Raw genomic sequence first — 12641 nt, 5'->3', positions numbered from 1 at the left:
TGTATAATATTACTCTGGTTTTGAGGAATACAGCTGCAGAATTTAAATTATCTAAGAGATCACACAAGCTCTCTACTCTATATCTTGCAAGAGTACAACAGGCATATGCTGACTGGTGAATAGAAGAATACTCACTATGTTTTTAAGCTTTTAAAATTCTAAATTTAGGTATAAAGGGCCCTGTCTTCATTCATCCATTTGTTAATTCATTCAAGGACTGTCTTTGAGTTAGTGCCCTGCCCACATCCTCTCTGTCATCCCTGTGCTCATAATTACAAACACAGGCTACATTCTTCTAAGTGCTTTCTCTGGTTTATGGGCTGGAAACACCGGCGAGTTCACGTTTACTGGCATAATTTTAAACTAGGGATAGACAGACACTGGAGAATAGGGACTCCTCTGGGTTCCGAGATGGTTCATTCAGTAAGTTAAGGTGTTTGGTGCCAAGCCCGAGGACTTTCAGTCAATCCCTGGTCCCAAGTGTTGGAAGGAACTAACAAAGTCCCATGGATTTTCCTTTGACTTTCACACGTGTGCACATGTCTGTGTGGACACACTCTAAATACATTTTGACTTTAAATTTATTTCTAAAACTTCACTCCTTGACTCTCAGTTTGTCTCCTTTTGAGGCACATCCCACACTATATCTGGGATTCCTCAGTGGGATTCTGCCATGGTGGGCCACAGCAATTAGTTTCTCTGTTGCTCTCTGTACTGGCTTTCTCCCACTATCTCATGTTCCTGCTTCTCCACTGCAGATTCTTATCAGCATCTTCCAGATAAACTCCTAGTATTTAAGTCTTTCTCTCAGGGTTTTTTTTTTTTGTTTTGTTTTTTTGTTTTTTTGGTTTTTTTGTTGTTTTTTTTTCCTGCAAAGAAACCTGACCTCAGTGGGCCTGGACATGTCAACCCACACATGCATGATCTATGATTTTTTTTTCCTGTTTTCTACATAGGTTTTTGTTTTAAGATGCAGCTTCATTCTATAGCCCATGATAAATATCCTGGATTTCACCATGTATTCTAGGCTGGCTTTAAATTTACAGCAATCTTCCTGCCTCAGCCTTCTGACTACTGTAATTACAGACATAAATCAACATGCCTAGCTTTATTATTTTTTCTTTATTATATTTTGGAGTTGGTGGATTGAGGTGTAGTCTCAGTATGTCACCCAGGATGGCTACAGATTCATGATCCTCCTACCTAAACCTCCGCACACTGTGATAATAGGTGTACACTACCATACTTGATTTAATGTATTTCAATGTTTTTAATAATTTAAAATCCTGCTCCATTCACCAAGCGCTCTCTCTCTCTCTCTCTCTCTCTCTCTCTCTCTCTCTCTCTCTCTCTCTCTCTCTCTCTTTCTCTCCCTGTCCCCTGTGCTCTGGATAACTACTGGGCTGAGGGATGTAATGGAACTAGTTCACTTATGACAGCTGATTGCTATATTTGGGAGAATTTTTGAGGAATTTATTAAACACAAACATTATTAAAAATTAAATCATTTAAAATTTGCCATGAGGTGGATTTTAAAAACAAAGATAATAAACACTAAATATTATTGTTTTGCTCATATCCACATAGAGATGGTTTGCAATGGCACAGGACTGCAGAATTCTCCCTACTTTTGACTTGAGCATAACGGGATCTGAAGCAAAAATTTACACCACAGGACTGGCAAACGCTATAAACAAGGGAGGCCTCATTCATAAAACCCAGTGGTTAAATATTTACTACCACAATATCAACAATACCTGGCCTGGAACCTTGCTCCAGCTCCCTGTGTCTCCCATCTTCTGTTACATCATTCAATCTCTACTGCTTATTGCAGCATTTATAATGTGACCCTTTTAAATATGACCATTTACAATGCAGATCATTATAGATTGATAAAGACTGCCTTCAGGGGAAGGTTCCCCCGGATCCTTCTTCATCTTCTCTTATCCCTAGGCATCTTCTCCATATCTGTCTGCCATGCCTTTCATTTCTCCCTAAGCTCTACCCAAGTGGCTGGCCTTCCTACTGCTCCTTGAACCTCTGATTGAGCTTCCCTCTGCCCTAAGATTTTGGTACTTCATCATCTTCATCTTGAGACAAGATCTGTGTCTTATGCAATCTCAACTCACCCCACTACCACACACACACACACACACACACATACACACAGTGGGGAGGGGACTTTTCTGATCACCTTTATGTTGTATCACTCCCATTTCCAAATCCTTAGCCTTTTCTACCCCGTGAGCCTATTGTTTTTTTTGTAGTTCATTGTTCCACTTGGACTCATTTTCCTTGTTGGCTTGCCTTCTCTGTGGTCCCTCACCCCATTGTTTTGTGAGTGTGCTCATGGAAGAGAACCTTTTACTCAAGGATATGTCTCCAGATCCTAGAGAGTGATGGATATACAGTAGCACTCATGGGATACGTCTGTGAGATGAAGGGATGCTCATGGCTTCTTCATTCATTCCTCAGCTCCTTTCAAGACGGATCCTGCTTCACCATTCCAGGCTAAACTGAAAAACTGCTTATTCCTTCCTCCCCACCTCTTGAAAGCTCTAGCTGTGCCCTCTTTAGCACTCTAAGCTCAGGTTGATAGACTCCACTGCTGCTGCTGTTCTTGGTGTTCATTCCATGGTACTGGCATTTCTAATATACTGGGGTCTTCTGCTGAAAATAGGCTTCACCAGTAGCCTCTCATAGGCTCTCTTCATGGTGGCAAGCCTCAACTCCTTTGCATAACCCCTTGAGTCCTAGGTCATCAACAGCAACTGAGGCTGCACCTTCTCCAATGACCTTCCCTGGCCTCTCACACAGCCAAGCCTCAGCCACTCCCTTAATCTGTTATCTCCTAGATTCATCTTTATCTACTTCCTGGTGCCCCTTTAATACTTGAGCCATATAATTTGTATTTTTCCTTTCTCAGCTTGCTCCTTTTCATTAAAACACTCTTCATAAAAATGAACTTTAGTAACCACACAACAGAATTATACCAGACTGTTTTGAGACTTCCTTTTACAAAGCAAGGAATCTCAATCTCTTCACCTTAGCCTCAGGCAGACTCCTTGGACAATGGCAAAAAGCAGCCACATTCTTCACCAAAATATCACAACAGTCTCTAGGCCACACACTGACATTCTTCTCCACTGAACCCTCTTGGGCCAGGTCTGCACAGTTCAAGTCAATCTCAGCAAAAAAAGTCTTCCATATTCCTACTAGGATGGCCCGTTAAGCCCCACTTAAAGGATTCCATTGCTTCCCAAATCCAAAGTCTCCAAATCCACATTCTTCCAAACAAAAGCATGGTCACACCTATCTCAGCAATACCCCCCTCCCGGATTCCAACTTCTGTCTTAGTTTGGGTGTTACTGCTGTGAACAGACACCATGACCAAGGCAAATCTTATAAGGATGACATTTAATTGGGGCTGGCTTACAGGTTCAGAGGTTCAGTCCATTATCTTCAAGGCAGGAGCACAACAGTGTCCAGGCAGGCATGGTGCAGCAGGAGCTGATAATTCTACATCTTCATTCAGAAGCAAACAAGAAAAGACTAGTTTCCAGGCATCTAGGAAGAGGATCTTAAAGCCCACATCCACAGTGACACACCTACTCCAAGGCTACCCCTCCAAATAGTAGCACTCCTTGGGTCAAACATATTCACACCATTACCAACTGGTATTCTTAGGCTTCTAAACTCTGCCTCAGACCCTGAACTCTACAGAAACAATAGTGCAATGGCAGATATCGATGTATATACAAAATGGTCCTATTGCATAACCTAATGATGCTGTAACTGTCTAAGTTTATGTGGTACCTTCTAAGCTGTTTGTGGGATGCAATCACCCAATGTTGGGTGTCTCAGAATGTGTGGTGGAGCATAAGTAAGGCATTGCCTGCTGTATCTCCCTCAGGACTTCCCTCGGGAGCCTTTATTTAACACCATGTATACAGTGCCAAGTATCTGGTCCCAGAAGTCACACCATATGCCCTATCCCTCAGGCTAGAAAGCCCAGCTCAAAGATGGCTTCTATTTCTCCCTGACCTGGGTTCACCAAGCCCTGTTTCAATCACCTTCTAAACACATGAATACCACCCCATCCTACTCTTCCAAGATCTCATGTTACTTCTTAGTTGAATTATTGTGATGGGTCCTCTCCCAACCCAGTGGGTCCCTAACCTAGCTGGGTTTCAGTTAGTCTAAGATTATGTTGGGAGAATGATCGTAGATGCCATGCACGAACCCTTTGCTGAGTGGCTACCACCAGAAGAACAGCATCTGTTCTTCCCAGAGGCACAGAGCACCTTCTAGTGTGCAGTCTTTATGTATATGGGCTCTGCAGCCAATCACTGCTCCTCTGACAATGCCTTGGGACAATGGGCAGGTTACTCACCCTCTCACAGCCTTAGCTTTCTCATCTTTAATATGGAGATGTTATAGAACCTTCCTTATAGGGCCATTCTGAAGGTTAGATGAGTTTACACATTTGTAGGGTATTTAAAGCGATGCATAGCTCATGGTAAGCCCTAATAAATATTGTATATTTTACCCTGCCTTTTTTTTTTTTCAAAAAAATTAAAACATTATTTGGTTTATTTTCTGTGTACAAGTGTTTTGCCTGGTGTGTGTGTGTGTGTGTGTGTGTGTGTGTGTGTGTGTGTGTGTGTGCATGCCTAGTGCCTGCAGAGGTCAGGAGAGGATGCTGGGTCCCCTGGGACTGGAGTTACAGATAGTCGTGAGCCACCTGTGAGTGCTGGGAACCTAACTCAGATCCTCTGCAAGAACCACAAGTGCTCTTAACCTCCAAGCTCTCTCTCCAGTCCTGTGTGTCTTTTTTTTTAAAATGAGGTTTTTGTTTCATATGTCATCTTTCTACAGTTGTTGACAAAGCAAAACCACCTTTAAAACTGTAGCATATCTTTATCTTTCTGCCTACTTAAAAAAAAAAAACCCATAATTTAGTAATCAAAAACCAAAACATTGTCATGAATTAATAGACTATGCTTGGTAATTAATCTTAGCCATTTATTTTTTGTCCTAATAAGAAAGCTTCATTTGTTATACATATGCAACTAAAACATAATTTATCCCCTTTTTTTGGAGTCTGGTTGACAGGTGTATATTTGCTTACTGACTAAGTTTTAGCCTTTTGAAAAGTGTACCACTTGGTGAATTTTGCTACAGTTGTGTAACCATTGCTCTATCAAGATATGGAATGTGCACATCTCCCCTGCTCTCCTGTGATCAGCGGTGCAGACAGTCTTTTCCTCCCTTTTCTCTCCCTGGTCAGTCTTCCCTGGTCTCTTCCTTAGGCATCCCAGTCTCTAACCAGCTAGCCTTCGACCATGTTGCTCTTTGCCAGGTCCATACTTAGCCTAGGTACCTTTCAGATTCCTTCCAAGCTTCTGCTCTTCTCCTCTCTGTGTCTGGGTTAACTCCCTGTCTGATGTTCATGCCTAAACTACGCCAGGCCTCTCTGACTACACTGCCACTTTGTGTTGAAATCTCCTATCCACATCTGAAGTCTACGTGGTAGACTGCCATCTCTGGACAGGAGGAACCCATTTCCTAGGCTTCAGCCTGGAGTCTGCTGAGAAGATGGCATCGAGAGGCTGGATGGTGACATGGGATCTTCCTCATGAGGCTGGGGGAACAGGGACATGGGATTTAGCTGACTGGGGCCTGTGTTGGAAGTCCTTAACTCCAGAATGCCTCACTCTCCTCAATGGCATCTTCTGTTCATCTACTCTGGAGGTAACTGTTTCTTCAGCTAATCCTTGGGTAGTCAAGGTCAAGCCTGGAAAAGAGGAGCTGGGGACTGGAGTCCTCACAGCACAGTTAGAGGGTGACAGAGGATGAAGGTGCAGGGGCAGTGGGGACAGAGCTCACGCCATGCCATGCTATTCCATCCTGAGATGAATATTGTGATTGAACCAAATATTGAATTAGGGGAAGGAACAGATAGAGAGCCCTTTTTGCAAACATTCCTCCCCACTGGGGACTCTGTGATCCTATTGCCCAATGGATAATATTTACAGAACCTATATTTGTCAGCCCCTCCTCTGCGCAGGTGCTGTGCCAGGAGCAGTTTCCCTTGTAGAAGGTAGAATAGAGGCCCCCACCGCCACACCCTCTGCCACTCATGAGCCTGTTAAGGGCTTCTTGCCCTTAGCCTGACAATGCTTTCTCTACTGATGGAGGTGTGGGATGAGTTAAATTCTCCCCTAGCTGAAGAGCCTTTTAGCCAACAAGTACAAAGAATGAGTGATGAATAACCAACCACATCTTCATCTCTCTTGAGGAGAATCTCTGGGGTTTGTTCTAGAGGGCCTTTCTGATCCCCAGTGACACAGGCCCTGGCTGTTCCCACTCCACAGCAGCTGCTTGCTTGATACCATGCTCTCTCTGTTGGTTCTTTCCCTTCCCAGTTCTCCAACAATGTTTCCCAGATCACCTCCCAAATGAATTACAGTCAGCCCTTCAACCTACAGTTCGACAGCCACAGATTTAATCAACAGAGGCTCAAAAATATTTGGAAGACACTTGTCTCTGTATCGAGCATGTGCAGGTTTTTCTCCCCTGTCATGACTCTCTAAACAATACAGTATCACAACTATTTATATAGCATTGCATTACATTAAAGTCAGTGTATATCATCTAGAGAGGACTTGAAGCATATGGGAGGAAGTGCAGAGGCTCTATGCAAATCATTTTATATGAGACTTGTCTATCCCCAGACACTGCAACCTGGTATAGATGGTCCTGGAACTAATCTCTGTCAGATATTGAAGGACTACCACATCTGAACCAATTCCTCCTGCCAAGATCTGCTTCTGGGAAAAATTAAAGACAAATAGTGACCAAGATAAAGAACAACCCTGCCATGGAGAAGTCTTTGGGTCCTTGGTGGATTTGTGTATCATTTTAGACTGCATGCTTAGCCTGCAGTTTACCCTGGGCACTAACAAACACTAGTGAATGAATGAATAAATGTTCTGACTTATCCCCAAAAGAGAGAGTAACTGTCTTAAAGTCCATTTATGCTCAGGGAGGTAAATTCCTTGCCCATGATCCAGCCATACTGGTTGGTAGCAACTGCTGGCCAGAAGCTGGGATCCTTAAATTCTCTTTCAAGTGAGTCTCAGCTCTGGAAAATGACTGAGTGTGGAAAGGTAGTCCATGGTAATTCCTGCTGATTAATCATTAATTCCCTAAGAAACTGCTAAGATTCAAACTAGAAATAAATGGTTTAGTTTCAACCTGACCCCATTGTATTCTCCCACCCCCTGCCTCCACCCCCAAGCTTTACTTTAGATCAACAGTTGTAGAGTAGCAATGGCCAACAGGGGCACTCACAAAGACACTGAAGTAGGAATTCTGCAGCCACAGAGGCTGTGGTGGTCGTAGTCCTTTGGCCTCTTAGAGGCTGGAGAGATGGCTCAGCAAAGTGACTGCTGTGAAAGCATGAAGGCCCTGAGTTCAAATCCCATCATGAATGTGAAAAACCCAGGTGCCACCTATAATCCAGCACTGTAAAGATGGAGACCTAGGAGTTACTGTTCAGGCAGTAGAGGTAAAGGAGTGGGCTCCAGGGTTCTAGACAGACCCTGTCTCAGAGCGGTAGAGAGAGATGCCTGATACCAAACTCTGTGTGGACTCGAAAGGGATGTGGAGGACAGCGGAGAGAGATCGAACTTGATTTCAGAGAGGCTGGTCTTGCCTCAGGCTCAAAGGGATAGTTTTAAGAGATGCTGTTAAAATGGTTATAACCTAAACTTAAGCTGGCATGGTATTTCATCCCTTTAATCCCAGTACTCAGGAAACAGAGGCTGAGCCGGGCGGTGGTGGCGCATGCCTTTAATCCTAGCACTTGGGAGGCAGAGGCAGGAGATTTCTGAGTTCGAGGCCAGCCTGGTCTACAAAGTGAGCTCCAGGACAGCCAGGCCTATACAGAGAAACCCTGTCTCAAAAAACCAAAAAAAAAAAAAAAAAAAAAAAAAAAAAAAAAAAAAGAAAAACCGGAAGGAAAAAAAAAAAAAGGAAACAGAGGCAGGAGGAGCTCTGTGAGTTTGAGTTCTAGGCCAGCCGGTTATACAAAACAAGGACAAAGGACAGCTACATAGTGAGACCTTGACTCAAAAAAAAAGAACAAAAAGCACCTAAAGCTAGATTATTTCAGTTGAACTTGGTTTTGAAGAGAGGCTTTTGTGATGATGAGATGGCACAGGGAGAGGCCTTTAAAGTGCTTTCTCTGTAAGTCTGACTGAGGTTTAATCCCTGGAATCCACCATGGAAGGAGAGAACCAAGCAGAGAGTTGGTGCATGGTGGCATATGCATTGCTCCTCTAAATAGGTGTTGGTTGTCTTTTTTTTTTTAAGGGGTAGCTGGCTAATATTTGGAGTATCTCTAGATCAATTTCCTGGATTGCTATCATATTTTCTTGTGTAAGAACCTCACGGTCCCAACACCTGAAATCAAGTATCACAGGATGGATGTAACTCTGCTGTGTGGTTTGTACAAGGCCAGTATTTCATTCTGTTTAGGGAGTAGCCTTTCCTATCAACATTTCCACCTCTATTTCTTTTGTTCTTTCCGGGTCGTCCACCTCAATTCTTCCACTTAATTCAAGGAAAAATGGAATGCAGAATGCAGTGCCTTTACAGATAGATAAGGCCCCCCATCTTCCCTGCTCTGACCCTTGCAGAACTCATCTTTAGACCCAGAGGCTGGCGCTTTCTGGGAAGTTATTTGGGTTTAAATAAGGCATTTTCCCTGTTGTTCACGGTTTGTGTAATCCTCCTCAGGGTGACACCCATCGCCACCTCAGCTCCGCAGTGTGGGAGAAAAAGAGCAGCTTGCGACCAAGGGGATTCGAACCACAAATCCATCTATCCGCCTAGGCGGAGCCCACTCTGAAAAAGCGGTGGCGTGGAGAGCGGCGGCCTGGAGTGGGCGGGGCCATCAGAGGACCTCCCTAAGTGGGCGGGGAGGTAGAGACCCGCCCCCGCGCAGAGCTGAGAGTTGCGCTGCGCGGCTCCGCCTCTCTTCGGCCCCGCCCCCCGTGGCTCCCCGCAGCTCCTCCTCTCTCTCATTGGCTGAGACGTAGACCCTCCTTTTCGGCCAATGGTCGCCGCCGCGGAGCGGCCTCCCGCTATCTGATTGGCCAGAGGCAGGCAGAGTGGCGGCTAGTGAACCAATGAGGAGAGGCAGCTCGATGAATGGCTGGTCCGGGTGGGGAAGGCAGGAGGCGGCGATCCCGGCGGAGGGGGCCGTTCGCCAGCTCCGAGGCAGAAAGTGCCACGACTCCACACACGCGCACGCAGCCAGCGAGCGGCCGGAGCGGACGGCGGACGGGGCGGACGGCGCCGGGGTCGCGGTGTGTGCAGCTGCTCAGGGGCGGCTTCTCGGTGGAGGCTCGGCCGGCTCCTCTCTCGCGGTTCCGCGGCGGCGGCGGCGGCGGCTGCTCTTGCCCTCTCGCTCTCCCTCTCGTGTCTCCCGCTGCAGGTAAGAAACTTGGCCGGGCCCTGCAGCGGCGGCGGCGGTGGAGGCGCGCGGGCTGGGCCGTCGGGGCGCCGGGCCGGTCGCGCCGCGAGTGACACGTCTCCTTGGCGGCCCCTCCCCCGGCGCCGCCGGCCCGCCCGCCCGCCCTGGCCGTAGCCGCGGCCCCTCGAGTGGGACGGAGCTGCGTGTGCCAGGCCGAGCCCGTGCAGGGGCGTCGGCCGAGCGCGCCCCTCGGGGTGGTTCCCCCGGCCGGCCGGCCAAGAGCTGCGGCGGCCCCGCGGCGCGACGTGGCGACCCCTCCCTCTCGGCCCGGCCGTCGGGCCGGCCCGCGCGCTCCGAAGTTGTGCTAAGAAAGTTGGCGGCGGGGCGGGGCGGCGCACAGCTGGCGGAGGAAGGGGTTAAGTTTCGGGAAGCCACCGGATGACGTTGCCGGGCCGGAGTCCGGGGCCGGAGGGGGTTGGGGGGGCGGAAGGCGGTGGGCTGGCCTGGGACGAGGGCTGAGACTGGATTGGCGACGCGGGGCCCAGAGTCCCGGGCTGCGGGCTGTGGCCACTGGACACGTCGGCGGCCCCGACGGGGCGGGCGGGGGCCACAGGGCTCGCCGCGGGTGCCGTCCGGGACTGGCCGTAGCAACTTCCCGGAGTGCGGGATGAGGCTCCCTGCTCCCCCTGGCGGCAGGGCTCCAGCACCGTTTCCCGGCGGGTCCTCGCGGAAGCGGCACGAGGGTGCGGGACCTTGCCAGGGTTGGGGCTACCCGAGGTCCTGCCTGGCCTCTCTTTCCCGCGCCCACGATGAGTGGACCGGTGGTGCTAGGCCTGGGCGGAAGTCGGCGCCTCCGGCCCTGCGGGCCAAGCGCCCTGGCACTGGGCCCGCCGTCTATTCCGGCCCGCCAGGCTCCCCGGCAGTGCCCGGAGAAGGGAGGCCGGCTGGCCCACGCTTACTGCGGGCTGTGCAGGATGTTTCAGGGACTCTTTCCTGTAGGTGTCACGCTTCGTGAACAGTTTCTAACCAAGTGATTTCTCTCAAAGGTTTCCCATTTCCCCCGTCTGACAAAACGGGGTGCCTGCAGACCCAGCACATGTAGGGAGTAGCCAACTGGGTATTGACTATTCTTGTGGGATGTGTGTTTAGGGACGTGAGAGACAAGGGAACAAGGTGGAGCCTGGCTTGCACTGTGAACCATTGCAGAAGTCACACACCTGAATTCCAGCCCCTTGAACACCGGAGGGTCATGTCTCCTAACCTCTGAACCCCAGTTTCTTTATCTCTAGCCTGAAGATAGTACCACCCACTCACCCCTGGGGTCAGGGGAACTGAGCAGGAAGTGTAAGAGCTTGTGCAAAATCGAGGGCAATTTGGCAATCGCTCCTGAGGTCAGAGGTCAGGACTGGGAAACACCAAGGAAATGAAACTTGGAAGGATCCCTAGAGCCTCCCACATCTCTGATTGCTGAGCTAGCCATTCATTTGCTTAAAGCCTAACAGTGGGGGTTGGGGTCTTGGGTGGAATTTTGAGTAAAGGCTCACATTGTAGGCAGAAGAATTGCAGATTGGACACAGTTCTTCACAGTTTAGTATTCTCTCACCAGCCACACCACTTCCTTACATTTTTTTCTAACTGTTCTTGTTTGTCTTAACTTCCTGAACCTAGAGAAATTTCTGGGATTTGCTGGGAGTTGTCTCAATGTGTTAGTGAACTTGGTAAGGTCAGCCCACTATGGTCTGCCAACTTGTTTCTCTTTAGAAGCAGCTTCCTGTTCTGAGCCTGGAGATGCCGCTTCCCTCCTGTTTAAGTACAGGAGAGGCACTAAGAGGTCAGCACAGACTTGTTAGTTTTCCACTTAGATGCCAGGGCAAGTCTGGGTTGCCCAGTGCCTGGCCTAGTTGAGGCCTACAGAAGGCCAAACTTGGGGGATGAGGGCCAGAAGAGATCTTGAGGTTTGTGTGAAGAAGCTGTGGCATGAGCTACAACAGAACTTTCTGTTTTCATGTTTAGGACTTGAGCTCTGTCTGCCTGTTCTAAGTAGTTAGAGTGGTATGATAATGTATGGATATTTTTTGTTGATGGGAAACAGTTTCTTCATTCTCCTTTTCTCCTTCCCCTCCTCCCATTCTACCCTCTTTTTTTCCTTTCTTTATGTAGTTTTTCAGGACAGAGTCTTAGGTAGTCCTGCCTTGCCTCTATGTGGTCTAGGCTGACCTTGAACGCCTGGCTCTCTTGCCTCTACCTCCCAAGTATGGGATTACAGGTGTGCTCCTAAAAACCCGACTTGATGGGGAGTTTTAAATAAATCCTGAATCGAGTCACATTCAAGCAATTATGCTCTTTGCTGAAATGAGCTTTAACTCTACATGCTACAGTAATTATATAGCACCAAACTCAGTTTAAACGGTTGCATGCAAATGATTTAATTGGAATATTGGATTATTGTGTAGCAGGGATACCTTTTAAAAGCATAGGAGCCTAGATTCTTACTCTTCTTTTATCTCCAGAAGCTATAACTAATAAACATATGACAGGCGTAAAGCCAACAGTCCTTATGATTTTCCTTGTCCAAATCGTGCTTCTAGAAGGAAAACTTCCATTGTGTTATCCCTCTATAAATTCCAGGCCTACAGTGAGGAGGGCCTCTCAGTTTCTTTCTCCAATGAGCAGTACAAACATGGACTGTCTGGCTCCTGGAGGAAGCCAAGATTGGGGCTCTTAGGCGTTTGAAGTCCCAGGTTTCTGTAGTTCACACTGATTAGAGAGACTACTATCTCATGGTATAAAAGAATCTGAATTCAACTTAATTTTAAAAGGCTTGCAATTTAGGATCAGATACCACACTGCTGTGATTTTAGACACAATACGCCCATATTTAGGTTAGATATGGATGTCACCAATTCAGTACACGGAAACCTGGAATCCCATCAAATAAGAAAGTTTGGGAATCTGTTCTGTTGCCAGCTGCTAGGTGACATCGGTCCAGTTTTCTGAACAGGCTGTGGGGCCACATAAGCTTATCCTGCTGGGACAATAATTACCCAAGGGAGGAAGGACACAGAACTAGAGGATCACAATGAGTTTTAATGGCAAGGTGTAGAGTCAGTAACATTTTGACAGTGCAGGAAGGCACTTAGCATTTAATTCCTTTCTG

General features: G+C 47.6%; 1 protein-coding gene and 1 long non-coding RNA gene across 2 annotated transcripts in view; both read left to right on the top strand.

Moving 5' to 3' along the window:
- LOC116091057 overlaps positions 1-7007 on the top strand; it is a 21362-nt gene extending 14355 nt beyond the window's left edge. The window contains exon 3 of the long non-coding RNA XR_004118922.1: positions 6738-7007. This is a non-coding gene — a long non-coding RNA (uncharacterized LOC116091057). The remainder of the gene's footprint in view (positions 1-6737) is intronic.
- Positions 7008-9219: 2212 nt separating this feature from the next.
- Positions 9220-12641, top strand: part of Rrbp1 (ribosome binding protein 1) — a 65003-nt gene continuing 61581 nt past the window's right edge. The window contains exon 1 of the mRNA XM_031373261.1: positions 9220-9505. The gene's annotated coding sequence lies outside the window, so the exon portion shown is untranslated. The remainder of the gene's footprint in view (positions 9506-12641) is intronic.

Source organism: Mastomys coucha, unplaced genomic scaffold (assembly GCF_008632895.1).
Source record: "Mastomys coucha isolate ucsf_1 unplaced genomic scaffold, UCSF_Mcou_1 pScaffold15, whole genome shotgun sequence".
In the NCBI taxonomy this organism is placed as follows: domain Eukaryota; kingdom Metazoa; phylum Chordata; class Mammalia; order Rodentia; family Muridae; genus Mastomys; species Mastomys coucha.
The sequence above is the reverse complement of the archived record's forward strand: the minus strand, read 5'-3'. Positions and strand labels throughout refer to the sequence as shown.